The 19,970-nt window shown below is 40.8% G+C and overlaps 1 protein-coding gene across 1 annotated transcript in view; it reads left to right on the top strand.

Moving 5' to 3' along the window:
• The window catches only part of AUTS2 (activator of transcription and developmental regulator AUTS2), a 1,160,553-nt gene that overhangs the window by 916,131 nt on the left and 224,452 nt on the right, over positions 1-19,970 (top strand). The gene's annotated exons all lie outside the window — the stretch shown is intronic.

The raw sequence follows: 19,970 nt of genomic DNA, 5'->3' as shown, positions 1-19,970 counted from the left end.
CTCAGCAGTTTTAGGTATAGGTCAACATGATTTTTCTTTCATGAAATTCTAGAATCTTCCCCTCTTGCATTCTTTCTTTGCCTATTCCCTCTAAGAAAAGAGACTACCTTTTCACCTCATAGTCATAATATAAATTTGTACCGATTGTTCCTTTGTCAAAAAAAATATTTTTTTTGACAAAGGAGCAATCGGTACAAATATTTTTTTCGACAAAGGAGCAATTGGTACAAATTTATATATATAATCTTTTATATATAATCTTTATATATAATCTTTATATATATAATCTTTTATATATATATAAAAGAAAAGTGCCCTGGCTGGTGTGGCTCAGTGGATTGAGCGCGGGCCTGTGAACCAAACAACTGCGGTTCGATTCCCAGTCAGGGCACATGCCTGGGTTGCAGGCCAGTTCCCAGCAGGGGACACAAGAGAGGCAACCATACATTGGTATTTCTCTCCCTCTCTCCTTCCCTTCCCCTCTAAAGATAAATAAATAAAATCTTTTTAAAAAAGAAAGAAAACACTGGTCTACATAAATAGAACTAAATATAAACAGTGGAAATGGGCTTTTGGATTTTTAAACTCTACAGGGATATTGTTACGGCAACCTGAGGTTGTGTTGGTTGGGGGTAGGGGGTCGTGCCCGCATGAAGGAGATAAAATCAAACTTGTGACTCCATTGGTACTCATGTTCTCCAAGATTTTTCTTCTTTCTGAGACAAGAAGCAGAGCTTTATTTTATCGGTGACATGAGATTTAGAACTGGGAGACAAGTTGGGTGGGCGGTGGGGCTGTCGTTGGTTTCCAGGCTGTTTTATATTTCTCTGTGTAGAGTAATTAGAACGCCTCCTAACACATCTGCTTTGGTAGGCCATGGTCTAAGTGCATAGTTTTAAACTCACAGGATGGATAATGTAGATAGACCATTAATTCCCTAAAGAGAGCCTGAAGTTTTCTTAAATTTAAGGAACTTTTTGGCTGGAATATGAAGCAGATTTCTCTGTAGGGAAGGGGAGAAAATACACAGTCCATACTGTACCTATCCAGGCAGATAAGTTCCCACAGCAGCAATTGGCTGTGGGTTGGGACTCCCGGTGAAGAAGGAACCCTGATGTCAGGAGGGAGTCAGAAAACGAAAATCAGCATGAAATAGGAAGCCCTGGTTTCCGCAGACAGGAAGGGGGTGCAGGGGATCCTGAGCAGGCACTTCCACGGGCACATTTTCAGAGTTTGGGGCAAAGGGGCAAAGCAAGGGCATGAGCCTTCCTTTGTAAGAAGTAAATAAATGATGAAATGTGTTTTATCAAAGGAACCTGAGATGCAAATCACTTCTGTTTCCTAAAACTGAAAACTTGGGTAGAATAAGGCCTCAGTTTGGGGAGGGGAACAGCTGAAGTGGTCTCCTAGAACACGCTGTCGGGAAAGGGAATGCCTGAGCCCCAGGGCACAAAGAGGGAAAATGGAAAAGTGAGGGTGGGCAAAGCAAAGAAGGGAGATGGCAGTCACAACCCAGGAAACCTCCCCAGAATATTGTTTACTTGTTGCAAGTACCCTCATTCATACTCCGCAGCCAGGTGTAAACCCTGCTGTGTAACTGGAGGAGACAGGGACTGCTTCAGGTGCCCTCCCTGTTCCGTGTTTGCTGACTAATGTCACTAAAGGACCCAGAGCCTCTCAACACCCAACACCACAGACACACAGGGAACCTACTTCCCATGAGCAGACCAGCGAATGGGAAGGCCTAGAAAATACCAACACTGTGAACTGAACTACTTTGTAATTCTCTCCAAACGTCATCTTTTACCTAGCTGGGGGTGGGGAGGCGGGGCAGGGATGTGGAATAAAAAACAAAAACCAGCAACAGCAGTATAATGCAATTAAAAACATCTTTAAAATATTTGTTTAATATTTCACAGTTTACAAAGCCCTTTCATAATAGATTCTCATTTGACTTGCACGGCAATCCTGTGAGCTGGGCAGAACAGAGAGTCACTCCCATTTACAAATGTAGGAAGGGAGGAGGCTTGGAGAGCTGAGCAGACCTGNCTTTGTAATTCTCTCCAAACGTCATCTTTTACCTAGCTGGGGGTGGGGAGGCAGGGAAGGGATGTAGAATAAAAAACAAAAACCAGCAACAGCAGTATAATGCAATTAAAAACATCTTTAAAATATTTGTTTAATATTTCACAGTTTACAAAGCCCTTTCATAATAGATTCTCATTTGACTTGCACGGCAATCCTGTGAGCTGGGCAGAACAGAGAGTCACTCCCATTTACAAATGTAGGAAGGGAGGAGGCTTGGAGAGCTGAGCAGACCTGGCTGAGCTGTAGAGATTCTAAGGGTTGCACCCAGAACTTAAGCCCAGGCTGAATCCTCTATATTGAGATGCTCTACATTTCCTATGGCAAAGTGCCTGAAGGAACCAGACAAATCCTACCTATAAAAGAAATGTCAAATCACACAGAATTCATATAAAATTACTTGAAAGGGCTCCTGCCTTTCATCCTAGGCTGTCCTTCTTACTGCTGGCATACCCACCAAATGTTACAGCTTCAGTGCCCAAAAGCTTTGCCAGAACGTGCTGCCAGCCCGCCGAATGGAGGATGTCACTGGTGAAGTGGTAGCTTTGGAGAAGGACAAAGGGGTTCTCCTTCTGGGGGGAGGTGTCGGTGACTGGAGCTCTCAGGGCACAGTGGTTAAACAGGGCTTTGCATCTATTCAGGAAAGGTATCCAGGACCTCACTTATTTTTGCTTTCCGAATAAATAAATACCTGAAAGGATAGCTAAGGTCAGTCTAGAAAATTAGAGTTTGCTTGGGGGAAAAAATATGTTCTGGAAAAGATAAACAGTAGCTTGCAGTTTCACTGTTGGAACATTTGTTACAAGGTCCTGGTATTGATCTTTTATCACCCAATTTCCACCGGGAGCCGTGATATATTACCACGCTGGGAAGCACTAATGCAAGCGCGTGAATCAAGGGGGACCCTAGACAATATCTGTAGCGAGGCAGCATGCATTTGAGGGAGGGCAGGTTGAGAAGGGAGCGTTGCTAGCTGCAGAATTCCAGGGGGAGTTGTGCTGTGTGCAAATGCATATCCGTGCTGGGGAGTGTTACGGGTTTATGAGGAGAGTGATTAAAATTGTATCAAAGAGGCTTGTGAAGCTTATGGTTCAAGTTAACTGTATGAAGTAAACAGCCTTTAACGGCCTCCTGGGAGTGTGACAGATAGTCTGTGGGTGTTACGGCAACATGGTACTGGTGAATGTTCTGGCCATCCCAAACTAATCACCATCTGTGAGCATGGGTCTCTGGGGAGCGTCTGGTGGTTGGACAATCATGGTAGTTAGCATTTTTAATCAGCTTCTGTGCAGCACAGATAGAAACCTTATGCTCAAGCCTTTATTTTTCTGATCCGTGTAGAATTACTTATGATGATGGCAGAGCACACAAGGATTTGGGAAGTGCTTCTGCAAGATGCGTTTTGTGGCCTCCCCACTCTCTTTTACCCAGTCCCCGACCGACCATGAGAAGTAGCCAGACCACTTGCTTATGGTCACTGCTCTTACTGCTTCTTTTTGCCACTGGCAGGAGGGACTTCGGGGACAGGGGCAGTTGCTTCTGTGTACAGCGGGACATGCTGTCCCAGGTCAGGCCTTGGGTTTGATGTTCCTTCCTCTCCCTTTTCTTCCTCTGACTGTCCTGTACATCCCCATACCCTGGCCCTCCCCTAAGACATGCTTACCCCTTAAGCACTGACTTCTTTTTTTCCTGTTAGTTTTATTGTAGGGAGACATCACTTGAGGGCTAGAGTTGGGTGCTGTGTAGGGACCAAGCGTGAGGGAAGGTCAACGGTAACATCCTTAGAAATAGGCAGCTGGACCCTATGATTGGGGATTAAAGGAGAGAGTATCAAGTATCTTCTGTTGCGTAACAAACCAACCCAAAACTAAGTGACTTAAAACAACTATTTTATATAGCTCACAATTCTATGGGTCAAGTGGATGATTGTGTTTGTTTGGGACACTCAGCTGATCTCTGGGGGGCTCTCAATCATCTATGGTCCACCGGGGTTGGCTGGCCATGGAGAACTTTGCTTACGTCTGGTGATTGACAGATATAAGTGGTGTCAGCTGGCCTCCCTCTGCTCCACATAACCTCTTGTCCCTCAGTGCTCTAGCCCAGGCTTCAGCACCTGTGATCTCAGAGTTCTGAGGAGCAGCAAAACAGCAAGGCCCAATATGCAAGCTCTCGACAAGCCTCAGTCTCCAAAGGCTTGCTGTTATAAGGAACTGTAGTTCCTTATAAGGAACTACATATATAAGGAGCCTCTGCCAAAGCCTGCCCAGAGCTTAGCTGATCGTTGAGAGCAAGATGGATATTTGGTGTCAGATGCCAGAGGGAGAATGTGAGAATGAGAGTGAGAAGGCACCAGAGAAGAGAAAGTAGTCCCATACGCACATATCCAGCTACCTGCTGGAACTCTCCTCTCTCCCGTTCCAGGAGCACATCAAATCCCAAATGACCCAAACTGGTCCCATCAACTCCCCACCATTGCTTTTTCCCACTCCCCAGCATGTTTTTTTTCTCATCCTTACAGCAGTCCTCATGCAAATTCTGTGCCTAGCCTTCATCAGGGGTTGTGGAGAAAGGCTTACAGAGAAATAACCCTTTCTAGGGTAGCAGGGAGTGACAGAGAGAAAAAGGCAGAAAATTATTTGACATTCAAATGAGGAATCGAGAGTTCAACTTCATAATTCGTTTCATCCAAATTTGAAACAATGGGTACACTCCTCCTTTTTGGTTTCTTGTCCTTTTGCCCCAATCCTGCATGGGTTATAATTCCCATTCTTGTAGCCGTAGATAGTTAGATGAGAGCCCCAAAGGGTAAGTCAGGCTTCACGGAGAGCAGGGTCATCTAATTCAGGGTGTGTCTCAGTGTCGGAAGGAAGGGAGAGAGCGAGGGAGGGAAGAGAAGAGAGAGAGGGAGGAGAAGGAAGGGAAAAGAGAACAACCTCAGGACCGGAGCAGCCAGAGGGAACCAGCCCTCTTTCCTAAGAGGCACCCACCTTCAATCTAAATGTTCCCACGTGGCTGTAGCTGCTGATGACAGAACCCTGGCTCTGTGCTTCTGTCTCCTTTGCTTCTTTCACAAAAGGGGTGTTTCTAACCGCCCTTAGACTATTTTCTCCCCTGCTAGCAGTACTTCCTCTGTTTTTTTCTCTCACATACTGGAGCTCTATGCTAGGACTAGCGGCGATTTAATGCTCTGTTATGGGTAAGGCCCTCTTGCCTCAGTGGTGATGCTATCAGAACAGTAGAAGAGAGCAAATGTAGAATCTCTGCAAATCCATCTCAAGTCAGAAAGGAAGTTGGATGTTTCTGCTGCTCTTCTTCTTAGGCTGGAGCCAGACGCACACCGAGGCCAGCAGGGAGCTGGGTGGTAGTAGCTGTCATATCCTGCCAGACCAAAGCCAGCCCTTCAGGGCAGCTGAGCGTGGGAGTGGTGGGCAAGCTGCTGCTGTGCAGCAGTGGGCTTCCTCGGGTGGTGCAGTCACTCGTACCCTCGTTAGGTTAGAGTCACTGGAACCCTTGTTAAGTTCCACTCTACCCACACCCTTCAGTTTGGAGAACACTGACTAGTAACGAATAAAGTGGGACTTTCTTCATGATACCAGAGACTGGGAGCCTCATGGGGCAATATTCTGAAGCACTCAAAGAGAAGGCCCATGGAGAGAAAGCTCATGTGTCCCTTGTTCCCCTGCCTGCAGGGTGACAAGTAACTTGCCACTAGGGGTCATCAGTATCAGACAGATTTACTAGTGTTCAACAGAGGCTTGGGTGGGATGGGTTCATGGTACCCTTTGTCTGCTGTTGCTTAAAAATTCACGTGCTCTGGGGTTGATTTTTGATGTCTAGAAGAGTTAGCTCTTCGCAAAGGACCGCCCTGGCTGGTGTACCCAGTGGATTGAGCTTGGGCCTATGAAGCAAAGGGTTGCCGGTTCGATTCCCAGTCAGGGTACATGCCTGGGTTGCAGGCCAGGTCCCTAGTGGTAGACACATGAGAGAAAACCACACATTGATGTTTCTCTCCCACTCTTTCTCCTTCCCTTCCCTCTCTCTAAAAATAAATAAAATACTTTTTTAAAAAGACCAATGAGGAGGTTTGTGCATTTGAGATTTTCAGCAAGTCAAACATAGGGATGATGTAATAACTTCCTGTTGTCAGAAATACAAGTTTTTTTAACAATGTTTAAAGAGGAACTAGAAAAACAACATTTCTGTAATTTCATTGTTTTCTGTGGACACCTAGCATGAGACTAACAGTGACAGTGGAGGTGGCGGTGATGACGATGATGCAGTGACAGTGGGGTGGTGATGAGTGCCAACATTTATTGAGGTTACTATGTGCCAGGCACTACTCTAAGTACTTTACATGTATGAACTCACTTAATTCTTATGACAATTTTATAAAGTGGGTACTGGAGTAATTCTCATTTATACATATGAGAAAACTGAGCAGCCAAAAGGTTATGTGATGTAGCCACCATCACAAGGCCAATCAGTTGGGACAACGACTTGAGGTGGCTTGACTTCAGAGCCTCTGCTGCTTACTCTGCGCGAATAGAGCCAGTAGAATCTCATTAAATGGAATGGTACAGTTGGTGGGACTGCTTCTGTTGCTGCAAAGCATCTCATTTCGCCTGCTGTGAGGATCTGATCTCATGGTTTGGTATCAGATGACTTTATTTTTAGATTTAGTATGATTCACCAAGAGGTTATCAGACTTTGGGATTTCACAAAACTGTATATGTGTGTGTGTGTGTGTGTGTGTGTGTGTGTGTATCCATAAAGTATCCAGCCATGTGATATGAAAAATAGAGATACTTATTGAAGAAGATACAAGATAGAAGAAACACTGTACATAGGACAATGACACCTCCGTCCTCTTCAAAGTAGGTACCTCAGGGCCTCACACAGTTCTCCTCATCGCCATCAGCTGTCCCATTGTATTTTCCTGAATTTCATCGATGGTCTTAAATCTCTGTTTTTTTAAAGGTGATTTTAGTTTTGGGAAAAGCCCAAAGTCACAGGGTGCCAAATCTGGGCTGTAGTGGGGCTGAGTCAGCTGGGTGATTTGATGTTTCACCAAAAAACTCTGCATGAGATGTGATGCATGAGCAGGCATGTTGTCATGATGAAGCTGCCAATCACTAGTTGCCCATAGCTGTGGCCTTCTGAATCATCTGAATAGTTTCCACAAAGGAATGTTCATACTTAATGTAAAATTTGATGCAGACTCATTGCTCTGCTTGCTCAGTCATTGTGAATGCGATGGCCACACAGTACACATGCTCACTCAACAGCATCTACCACCCCCACTGACTAGTACAGTGAAGTCGTCATTGTTCACACATGTGCATTTCAGTCCACTCTCCTTGGCTGCCAGGTTACATTGATGTTGTGTAAATTGTTCTCATATTAACAATGGCTGGACTTTTTCTGGACCGTGTGTGTGTGTGTGTGTGTGTGTGTGTGTGTGTGTGTTGGGTTGGCCAAAATGTTCATTAGTTTTTTTTTCTGTAAGATGGCTCTAATAACACTTAGTTGTCTTTAACTTCATTTGAAATTTTGTTAGACTGTATTATGACAGCTGTCATATCAGCATGCATTTAAAAAAATCTTACCAAAGTTGGTGATTTTTTGTCTAGCCATTTCAATATTGAAAATGGAAGAAAATGCATACACATTTTCAGCATATTGTGCTTTATTATTTCCAGAACAGTAAAAACACAACTGAAACTCAAAAAAAAATTGTACACTGTATGGAGAAGGTGCTGTGACTGATTGAACGTGTCAAAACTGGTTTGCGAAGTTTCATGCTGCAAATTTCTTGCTAGATGATGTTCCCCAGTGTGGTAGACCACTTCAAGTAGATAGGGATCAAATTGAGACATTAACTGAGAACAATCAATGTTCTACCAACATTGATTGGTAGAACAATGTTGGAGATAGCCAACATACTCAAAATATCCAAATCAGTGAAGTCATTGGTGAAAATGAAAAACGGGTCTTATTTTATGGAAAACACCTTATGGACTTTTTGGCCAATACAATCTATAAATTGTAAGATGACCTACATAGAGTTACATTGCTAACTTTATGTATTACCAAGTAAGTCTTTCTTTTTCCCTTTTTTGTTTGTTTGCTTTGTTAGGTTTTTTATTTTATTTATTTTTATTTTTAGAAAGAGGGGAAGGGAAGGAGAAAGAATGGAAGGAGAAAGAATGGGAGAGGCAACCACATCAGTGTGTGGTTGCCTCTCATGTGTCTCCCACTAGGGACCTGGCCTACAACCCAGGCATGTGCCCTGCCTGGGAATATAACCAGCAACCCTTTGCTTCACAGGCCCATGCTCAATCCACTGAGCTACACCAGCTAGGACCAAGTAAGATTTTTTAAATAAAAAAATATATACCACCATGAGCTGTCACCATTATTTCATAAAGGAAAAGACGTAGTGTAGTGGTAAAAGTTCTGGAGTTAACAAATTTTGATGATACCGTTGACTAATAAGCTATGTGCCTGGGGAAATGTAATAACTTTGCTGCCTCAGTTTCCTCATTGTAAAATGGAGATGATTGCAACAGTATCATTGGGAGGATTACATGAAATAATGGATGTATGGCACTGAAGGCCTGGCACAGAGAAGCACTTGGTACCTTTAATATTTTTATTGTTTTTGTCAACACCAAACAAAGCAAGAGATACATAATGTTAGATTAAGGAGCAATCCTTTCCACTGAAATTGAAATTGAAAATTCACTGCACTGTTGTGTTTTCCTCATCTGCCTTGGTCATAACCCAGCAGTCATCTGGAAGCCATTGCTGGAGTCCTACTGGCCTAAGTACTCTGCTTCCATCCTCTACCAACAAAACATGAGCTTTAGCACCTTCCCTCCCAGTCAGAAGGGTGGTAGGTGAGCCAATGAAGAGCGACGTGGTAGGCACAGCAATTTGGTTTCAAGGGAGGACACATAAAGCAAATGGTGTCAGTATGAGAGTTTCCCAAGGATGAAACTGTCTCAAGGCAATGGCCCTACCTCTGCTCTAAATTCAAGAAGTCGTAACTCTGTAGTTCCTTTTAAAGTAGTTAAGAGCCCAATGGCACCACTAAAAAAAGACATAAAATTCAGTGCTGTAAGATGAGTCTTTGTCCTATTTTAGACCTTTTTTCTTAAAAAATTATTGTTCAATTACAGTTGACATACAATATTATGTTAGTTTCAGGTGTAGAACATAGTGATTAGATATTTACCATATTTTGCCATGTATAATGCACACTTTTTGCCCAAATTTTTGAGAGAAAAGAGGAGACGCATTATATAAAATGAGGAGGCACAGTACACATGGGTATAATGATTACATACCATGGGTATAATAATCCCATATATAATGGGCACAAATATGTGGGCGTGCATTATACATGACAAAAATACGGTATATGCGTTATGAAGTGATCACCCTGACAAGTCCAGTACCCACCAGAGACCATATGTAGTTACTGCAGTATTATTGACTATATTCTCTATGTTGTACTTGACATTCCCCTGGCTATTTTTATAACTAGTAAGTTGAACTTCATAATCCCTTTCACCTTTTCACCCATCCCTCCTAAACTTCTTCCTACCTAGCAACCACCAATTTCTATGAGTTTGTTTCTGTTTTGTTCATTAATTTTGTTTTTTAGATTTCCTATATAAACTAAACCTATGGTATTTATCTTTCTCTGACTTATTTCACTTTGTGTAATACCTTCTAAGCCTATCTATGTTGTCACCAATGGTAAGATTTCATTCTTTGTTATGGCCTAGTAATATTCCATTGGATATATGCACCACTTCTTCATTCAGTTATCTATCAGTGGGCATTTGGTTGCTTCCATATCTCGACTATTGTAAATAATGCTGCAGTGAACATAGGAGTACATATACCTTTTCAATTAGTGCTTTGGATTTCTTTGGATAAATAACCAGAAGTGGAATTTCTGGGTCATAGGGTAGTTCTAGTTTTAATTTTTGAGGAGCCTGCTTACTGTTTTCCATAGTGATTGCACCAATTTTCAATCCTATCAACAGTGCATGGGGGTTCCCTTTTCTCCACATCCTTGCCAACAATCATTTGTGGATTTGTTGATGGCCATTCTGACAGGTGTGAGGTGGTATCAAGGTGGTATCTGTGGTTTTAATTTGCATTTCCCTGATTATTAGTGATGTTGAGCATCTTTTCATGTTTATTGACCATCTGTATGTCCTCTCTGGATAAATGTGTACCCAGATTTTCTGCACATTTTCAAGCATATTGTTTGTCTTTTTGGTGATAAGTTGTATGACTTCCTTCTATAATATTAATCCCTTATTGGAGGTACCATTTGCAAATATCTTCTCCCATTCTGAAAATTGTCTTTTCATTTTGTTGCAGGAGTTTTTCCTTTTGTTTTCCTTGCTTGGGGAGACATGTCCAATATATATATATATCACACACACACACACACACACATATGTGTGTGAATATATGAATACACATATATATTTGTTTACATATAAATAAATATAAATAAATGTATATGCATTTATATGTATACGTAAACATTGTTTCTATTGTAAAAATTATATTTATACATTTATATAATATATAATATAAAATAAAATAATTTATGTAATACATAAGATATAAATGTGAAATAAATATATTTATATGTAAGCATATAAATATCATATATATATATATATTGCTAAGACTATTCTCAAAGAATTTACTGACTATGTTGTTGTTTAGGAGTTTTATTCTTTCATATCTTTCATTTAAGTCTTCATCTATTTTTGACTTATTTTTGTAGTGGTCTAGTTTCACTTTCTACATGTATCTGTCCAGTTTTTTCAACACCATTTATTGAAGAGACTGTCTTTAACCCATTGTATTTTCTTTTTTTCTTAATCATAGATTAATTGGGCATGTATGCTGGGTTTATTTCTGGGCTGTCTATTCTGTTTCATTGATCTGTGTGTCTGTTTTTATGCCAAAAGCATGTTGTTGTGATTACTATAATGTGATACCTCCAACTTTGTTCTTCTTTGTCAAGATTACTTTGGCTATTTGGGTTCTTTTGTGATTTCAGATAAATTTTAACATTACTTGTTCTATTTCTGTAAAAAATGCCATTGGTATTTTAACAGGGATTGCATTGAATCTTTAGATTGCTTTGGGTTGTATGGACATTTTAATGATGTTAATTCTTCCTATCCATGAACATGGTATAATGTAACATTTATATGTATCTTCTTCAATTTCATTCTTCAATACAGCTCTTTTACATTCTTGGTTAAATTTATCCCTGGGTATTTTATTTCTTATTGATATAAGTGTAAATGGGATTGTTTTTTATTTTTTTCTGGTAGATTATTATTGCTGAATATTAATATTTCACCCTGCTACTTTACTGAATTCATTTATTAGTTCTAATAGTTTTCTGGTGGAATCTTTAGGGTTCTTTCTGTATTAGTATAATGGCATCTGCAAACGCTGACAGTTTTACTTCTTCCCTTCCAATGTGGATGCCTTTTATTTCTTTTTCTTGTCTGATTTCTGTGGCTAGCAATTCCAATATTGTGTTGAATAAAAGTTATGAAACAGGACATTCTGTTCTCATTTCTGATCGTTAAGCTGATAAAAAAAACTTTCAGCTTCTTAACATTGAGTATGATGTTAGCTGCAAGTTTTTCATGTATGGCCTTTATTATATGATTTTTTTATCTTTTACTTAATGTTATGTATCACATTATTGGATTTGCAGATAGGGACTCAACCTTGCATCCCAGGAAAAAAATCTCACTTGATTATGGTGTATGATCTTTTGAATGTATTACTACATTTGATTTGCTAATATTTTGTTGAGAATTTTAGCCTCCATGTTCATCAGGAATATTGACCTATAATTTTCTTCTTTGTGTAGTGTCATTGTCTGGTTTTGGTATCAGGTTAATGCAGGTTCTGTAAAATGAGTTTGGGAGGCTTGCCTTCTCTTTAATCAAACTAATCTTGAAATAGTTTGAAAGGGATAGGTATTAATTGTTCTTTGAACGTTTGATAAAAGTTACTTATGAAGCCATCTGGTCTAGGGCTTTTGTTTGTTGGCATGGCATATATATAATTGTCTGTTGTATTTTCTTATAATCCTTTGTATTATCATAATATCCGTTGTCACTCCTCTGTCATTTCTGGTTTTATTTATTTGGGCCTTCTTTCTGTTTTAATTGATGAGTCTGTCTAAATGTTTATCAATTTTATTTATCTTATCAGAGATCCAGCTCTTGTTTTCATTGATCTGTTCAATTGTTTTTTTTCTCAGACTATTTCATGTATTTTCTTTCTGATCTTTATTAATACCTTCCTTCTACTCATGTTTGCTTTTGTTTTTGTTTATTTTTTTTCTTCTAGTTTCTTTTTCTGTAAGGATAGATTGTTGATTTGATATTTTTATTACATCTTGAGTTAGACCTGTATTGCTATGAATTTTCCTCTTAGAACTGCTTTGCCTATATTCCATAGCTTTGGGGTACTTGTGTTTTTATTTTCATTTGTCTCAAGGTATCATTTGATTTCTTCCTGAATCTCATTTTTTAGTGCTGTGTTATTTATCTTCCACATGTTTGTGTGTTTTTCAGTTTTCTTCTTATAATATTTCTAATTTCATAACACTGTGATCAAAGAAGATGCTTGATGTGGTTTCAATCTTTTTTAAATTTATTGAGAATTGTTTTGTGTCCTAATATGTGGTTTATCGTAGAAAATATTCCATGTGCACTTGAAAAGAATGTTTAGTCTGCTGCTTTAGTGTGAAATGCTCTACAATTATCAAGTAAATTCATCTGTCTAATGTGTCATGAGGGCACTATTTACTTGTTTATTTTCTGTCTGAATCATCCATCCATTGATCTCAGTGGGATGTTAAAGTCACCTACTATTATTGTCTCACTGTTGATTTTTTCCTTCACAATTGTCAGTATTTTCTTAATATACTTAGGTGCTACTACACTCGGTTTATAAATGTTTAAAGATTATATTCTCTTGCTTGATTGTTTTAAAGTCTAGTTTATCTGACATAAGCATTGTTACCCCAGCTTTCTTTTTCCTTTCCATTTGCATGAAATATCTTTTTCATCCCTTTTATTCTGTGAGTGTCTTTTGGTCTGAAGTGAGTCTTTTGTAGGCAGCATATGTATGAGTCTTGTTTTTTTTCTTTCCATTCAACCAGCCATTCTCTGCCTTTTGATTGGAGCATTTAGTTCATTTACATTGAAAGTAATTATTAATAGTTGTATAGTTATTTCCTTTTTATTGTTTCCTAATTGACTTTGTAGTTCTTCTTTGTTCCTTTCTAATTCTCTTCTCTTTTATGTTGATGACTGTCTATAGAATTATGTTTGGATTCTTTTAATTCCTTGAATATCTTTTATAGATTTTTTTTGGCTTGTGGTTACTGTGAGCTTCATATATACGAAACTATGTTTATACCAGTCTATTTTAAGTTGATGGTCACTTAAGTAGGAAGACATTCTAAAATCACTACTATTTTTACTCATCCCCCCACATTTATGTTTTTGCAATTATTTTTGCCTCTTTTTTATGTGTTTGTATATTTCCCTTATTGTAGTACACATGATTTTTCTATTATTGTCTTTTTAACCTTTGTACTAGCTTTATAGTCAGTTGACCCATTGCTTTACTGTCTGCCTTTGTCAGTGAGAAATTTTTTTCTTTCCTATATCTTCTTATTCATACTTCTGATCTTTTTTTCTAGTTCCTTTAACATTTCTTGTAGTACTGGTTTGGTGGTGATGAACTCCTTCAGCTATTTCTTGTCTGGAAAGCTCTTTATCTCTCCTTTGATTTGAGATGATAGCCTTATTGGGTAGAGTAATCTTGGTTTAAGTCCTTGCCTCCTTGCCTTTGATCACCTTGAATATTTCATGCCAATCTTTTTTGGCCTGTGAAGTTTCTATAGAGAGATCAGTTGTCAGCCTTATGGAAACTCCCTTATACAAAGCTAACTGCTTTTCTCTTGCTTCTTTTAAGATCCTCTTTTTGTCTTTAATCCTTAGTATTTTAATTGAGTCATGGCCCTCATTGGATTTATTTTGCTGAGGACTCTGTGCTTTCTGGACTTGTATTGGGTTGGCCAAAAGACCATATGTTTTTTTTCCACAAAATAAAAGACACATTTTTCATTTTCACCAATAATTTTTTGAGTTGGATATTTTCAGTATGTCAGCTATCTCCCACTATTGGCTTCTAGTGGGTAGAGGTTAGGGGTGCTGCTAAACATCTTCCAATGTGTAAGACAGCCCACAGCAAAGAATTATTTGGCCAAAGTGTCAATAGTACCAAGAAACTTAGCAAACCACTTTGGACATGTTCAATCAGTCATAGCACCTTCTCCATAGACTGCAGCAATCTTTTTTTTTTTTTTTGCATGTCAGTTGCATTTTTACCTTTTTTGAAACAATAAAGCACAATATGCTGAAAATGTTGTGTACTTTCTTCCATCTTTAGGCATCAAAATGGCTGTATAAAAATTCACCTATTTTGATAAGATTTTTTAAAATACATTCTGATATGACAGCTGTCACAATACAATTTAACAAAATTGTTTTGAATGAAGTTAAAAACCACTAAGCACTGCTAGAGTCATCTTATGGAAAAAAACTAAATGAAGCTTTAGGCCAACCCAATATGCTTATTTCTTTCTCCAGGTTAAGGAAGTTTTCCATCATTATTCTTCAAATAGGTTTTTAATCCCTTTTCCTCTCTCTTCTCCTTCTGTCACCCCTATGATGCAAATGCTGATTCATTTGATGTTGTCTCAGAGGTCCTATTAACTATCCTTATTTTTAATTTTTTTCTTTTTGCCATTCTGATTAGATATTTTTCACTACCATGTCTTCTAAATCAAGACAAGATTTGATCCTGTTTCATCTAATCTTCTGTTGATTCCCTCTAATGTATTCTTTATTGCAGTTGTTTTTTGTCTCCTTTTAAATGTTTTTTGTCGCTTTGTTCAAGTTCTCACTGAGTTCATCAATTATTCTCCTAAGGTCATTGAGCATCTTTATAAACACTGTTTTGAACTCTGTGTCTGGTAGACTGCTTGTGTCCATTTCATTTAGTTTTTTCCAGAGTTTTGCCCTGTTCTTTCCCTTAGAACCAGTTTATTTGTCTTCTCATTGTGGCTGATTCCCTGTGTTTCTTTCTATTTATTAAATGGGTCTTTTATGTTTCTGGGTCTTAAGAGAGTGGCTTTATATAGAAAATGTCCCATGGGACCCAGTGACAGTCTCCCAGTCACCTAAACTGGGTGCTCCACAGGTGGTTCCTTGTGTGGATGGGTTGTGTGTGCCCTCCTGTTGTAGTTAGGCCTGAATTCCTACTGGCATGTCAGTGGGTGGGGTTGATTTCCATGCTGACTGTCCGTGAGGCTGTCTATGAGTAGAGCAGGTGAGCTACTGTACGGAGGCTAACCCCACAGAATTGGAGTAGCTTTTGTTGGGCTTCTGCAGGTGCTTCATTGCAGGCTGGGGGAGCCCTCACTCCTGTTGGGCTTGGGACCTCATGGTAGAAGTTAGAATGTGATCTGTGTTTGGTTGTTGCTTGTGCTGAGCATGGAGGCATGTGAGTAGGTATGTGGTGAACCAGTGATAGCTGCTACTTGTGCCTGGTTTGATCCCCTATGGTGGGCACCAAGATGTGACTTAATGCTAGGCTTGTGGCAGCTTAGCTGAAGCTACATTCCAGGCCCAGACTGACCACGTTTATGCGAGGCTTAGAGCCACCTGATAGGAATTATAATGCAAGTCTATACTGGTCTCTGCTTTTGCTGGGCTTGGGCTGCTTAGCAAGAGCTATAGGACACTCTGAGGCTGGTCACTGCTTGTTTGGGGCTTGTGGACCTGTGAGAGAGATTGGGAAAGTCAACAGCGCAAGTCAAGGTAGGCTCCTGGAAGAGTCTCAGGCCAGATGAGCAAACTAGGTGAGGTGGGGGTTTCGGGGAATCACCAAGGTGGGGTGAATGGTGCTAGCCAGGTTAATGGAGAGTAATAATTTGGCACTTGTCTGCGTTCAGTGTCTGGATGGGAGGAGGGCTCCACAAAGAAACAGTGGTGCCTGCCTGCACTCCAGTCTCCAGATACAGTTGCTTAGATACCTGCCCCTCTAGCCACACCATGAAGTTAGTCAATTTAGCTCCTCTCAGTGTGCCCAGTGGGGAGGGGCTGCCACCCTACCCCCTCTTTGAGGGGCTGCTCTTGTGCTAGAACTTAGAAGGAGTGAAGTTTTTAGCATGTGAGTCTGTGTGTAGGCCCCTTAGGAGGTTCACTTCAGCCTCCATCAGTGCCCCTCTTTCTTGGACACAATCCCTGCTGGTTTTTATAAACAGATGTCCTGGGACTGGGGGCCCTCATTCTTCAGAGGGACCTCCAAGCTGAGATATCCCTCCTATTTCCTAACTGCCACAGGTGGCTGTGGGACCTGCCAGTTCTGCATCTCTGCCCCTCCTTCCTATTGGTCTTCTCAACATGACTTCCTTATCTTTAGTTGTAAGACTTCTGTTCAGCTAATCTTCAGGTATTTCTCAATGCTCATTAATCTATAATGTAATTTTGATGTGGTCATAGGAGAAAGCAAGCACAGCATTGGCCTCCCCAGCCATCTTGACCAGACGTCTATTTTACACCTGCTTACCACATGGGAGCCCAAGCGGCCCCACCATGGTAAAGGAGAGAATTCCATGGCTTCCTCCTTGAGTCTCACCATAGATATTCAGAGTGGGCTTGCCCCTCTGTGGAGAATCCTGTAAGAAATGAAAGTCCATGACCTGAGAATGCCACTGCTGATACTACGCTAGAAACCAAGGCCCTTTTTAATAGAAAAATCAAAAACAATTAAAGAGGGTAGAGCATTCGATGCATGTCCAACCATATAGCCCCTGGGCCCTGGCCTCCTGCACACCACGTTTCCCGTGCTCTCCTCTGAAACGCCGAGGTGAAGGAAAACTAGGCTCTGCCCACACTCAGTATTTTACCCCCTCTTTTAGTCATTTGTGTGATTGGTACCCATGCCCAATTGGTAGCCGCCCTGGAGAATAAGAACAAATACTCAGTCTTTATTATACGCCCACCCACCACGTCCACCAGTACTTACCATGAAATTTGCAAATAGTAGGTTCTCCACAAATTTCTGAAAAGAAAAATAAAAGCATTTGATCTGTAACCAAGGTCTGTGTAGCTACATTCATCCACTCCCAAGTATTATAGCATTATATTTATGTTGTTATTGTTGAATCAAAATTTTAGTCTTTCAGAAATAATTCTGTTTTGTTAAAGTTAGTAATGACAGGCTATATTTGTATGCACTACTGAAATGTGCAGAACAGTTGGGAAGAAGAGGGAGTCGATTCATGGTATATATGCAAAGACTGTTAAAGTTAAACCATACATTTCAGTGAAATTAAGACTTTTCTAGCAAACAACTCTCTCCACTTTATCTAATAATCCCAGTGACTCAGGCAAACCACACCAGTGTTGCCATGGGAGGAATGGAGGGTTTGGGTCTGAGAGAGCCCATACTTCACCATTAAGTGAGAAGTACCATTTGGTATGGGAAGGGCAATCCAGCTCTCTCAAGAGAAATGGTACTCAGACGAGAGCCATTTTATCCCTTTCAGAGAACCTACAGGTTAAATGAAAGAAGAAATGGAGGTAGATGGAGAATGAAAGACAAGGAACAGTAATTAAAGTAAGAGAAGAATGTAAATGTTTCAGCTGATTGAGAAGCATAAGACTGCTGAACAGAACGCGTGACCTGGGGAGGACCAAGGCCGCCCTGGTGCCTGCGAGAACATGGAGCAGGCCTACTATGTGGCCTTTTTTCCTTCCAAAGGGATAAATAAAATCTGGGCTGCTTAAAGTAGTAATGGTACATGTCTTTAATATCAGGGGGAAATCTTCTATATTCCTACTTAAGGATTATTAGTTGATAAATTTCTTACCTATCCGTAAAGTGGCCAGCTCTTGCATCATTAGCATGCCAAACTTTTAAAATTTGTGCTTCTCAAGCTTAAAGGAAAACCCAGCCTCTTATACCACATCTTTCCCTTACAAGGTTCCCTAGTCCTTCATAGGATGTTCATTCATTCCCTCATTTGTTCATTCATTCATTCATTCAACAAACATGGATTTAACCACATTGTGCTACATTGTGCCACATACAGTGCTAGATTCTGGGTGAATGAGAGGAATTTTAAAAACAGTCCTTGACCCCTTGAAAATTACTGCTTAGAGAATTCCATTGGCACACTTCATAATATGGCCACATCTAAAAGAGAAACTGAAAGGCAGAGAGGCCTGAAGAACAAGAAGACTGCAGTGCATGAGGAAGGCCAGCCTGGGCCAACCTCTCTCTGAGGCTTCCAGTCCCAGTGCACTGACTCAGGGAAGGTTATCAGAGGAATTGGTGCATCCCATAGAGGCGAGCGCTCCCTGGGGTTCTATGTTTCTAGGCTCCTGAGGCCTTCAGACGGAGGCTTTGACTGCTGTTGTTTGTGAGGCGGAGTTGCAACGTACTATGTGGTATGGCACCAAGAATCCGCTTCCTTCTTCTAGAAGGCTCAGGTCCCACCACGTTAGATTCTCTGGTTTCTCTTTGCTCTTTGCCAGTAGAGTCTGGTTTGGGGCTTTCTGTCAACTTGAAAGACTTCCTTTTCTCCAGCCAGTTTGGTCTTGCAGAGATTCTGCTGTGAAGCCAACAGCCAGGCTGTGAATAGTCCGAGCCCAGCCAGCCCTCCTTTGAAAAGCCCTACTAGAACTAGGTCATCAGGTTGTCGATGGCTCTTACACAGACTAGGCGGTGCTGCAACTTTTAATGTGCATTGCGTATGGAATACCAAACTTGTTTCCAAACTAAATAGTTTCCAATGAGCATTTAATGGGGGTTTTTCATTTGAAATAGATTGAAAACAAGCTATTTCCTACTCCCATTTCAAACAAATTTTGGTCCAATTATTTTCCTTTTTTTAACATAAAGTTAAATGGACTATTCTGCCCATCCTGACTGAGCTGTACCATGATTTCTCTTGATTATGCTTTTATGCTGTGAATCGTAAAGCTTAAGAGACATAATGGACGTCTGTGGGAGAGTGGCAGCAATTTTTTAAATTCTGCCAGTGCCTGTCAGCGTTCCCTCTGGTGCCTGCTGTGCGGGAAGAAAGCCCCCCACCGAAAGAAAAAACCAGCCAACAAAACCAGCACTATCCGCCTGTCTTGTGGGGCTTGGCACAGGAACGGGCCTCCTCTCTGCAAGTCTGTGCAGGGCATGCCCTCAGCCACTAGTGGAGCCCAGTTTCCAACCATCCAGCCCCACTTCTCCCCCCATTTTCCAGCCATTGGCTTTTTGTGGTGTTGAGGGTTTCTTTTTTTTTCCCCCTAGTCTCATTTTTCTTAGTTTTACTTGGACCACAGCCTCAGGGAAAGGGAGCTTCTGGCGCCCCGCCTTCCACTTGGTCCTTTTCCTCTGGCAGCCTAACAAAATGGAAAATAGAACACCTCACAGTCCTTCCTCCTGGGTGGTGGAGTGATGTGTTGTTTTGTTTTGTTGGTGGAGGTGGTGGTCGTCATTCTAGATTTGCAAAAGCTTCTGGAAAACTCAGGAGAACAAAGTACTTCTTGCTTCCAGCTTCTGTCTTTAGTGAGGTTGACTACCACACTATCAGGTATGTGGGCAGTCCATTGGGCAATGCTTTCTAGTGGGAACAGTCTCTTTGCTCTCTCACCCAGCAGTGCCAAGAATGTAACTCGCCCCACTGGAGGAAAAAAGCCCTTCCCAGCTGCCAACGGGACAGGCACAAAAGGCTTTCT

Source organism: Sturnira hondurensis, unplaced genomic scaffold (assembly GCF_014824575.4).
Source record: "Sturnira hondurensis isolate 20B ecotype Veracruz unplaced genomic scaffold, ASM1482457v3 Scaffold0003166, whole genome shotgun sequence".
NCBI classification, from domain to species: domain Eukaryota; kingdom Metazoa; phylum Chordata; class Mammalia; order Chiroptera; family Phyllostomidae; genus Sturnira; species Sturnira hondurensis.
This window is presented reverse-complemented; position numbering and strand designations above follow the sequence as displayed.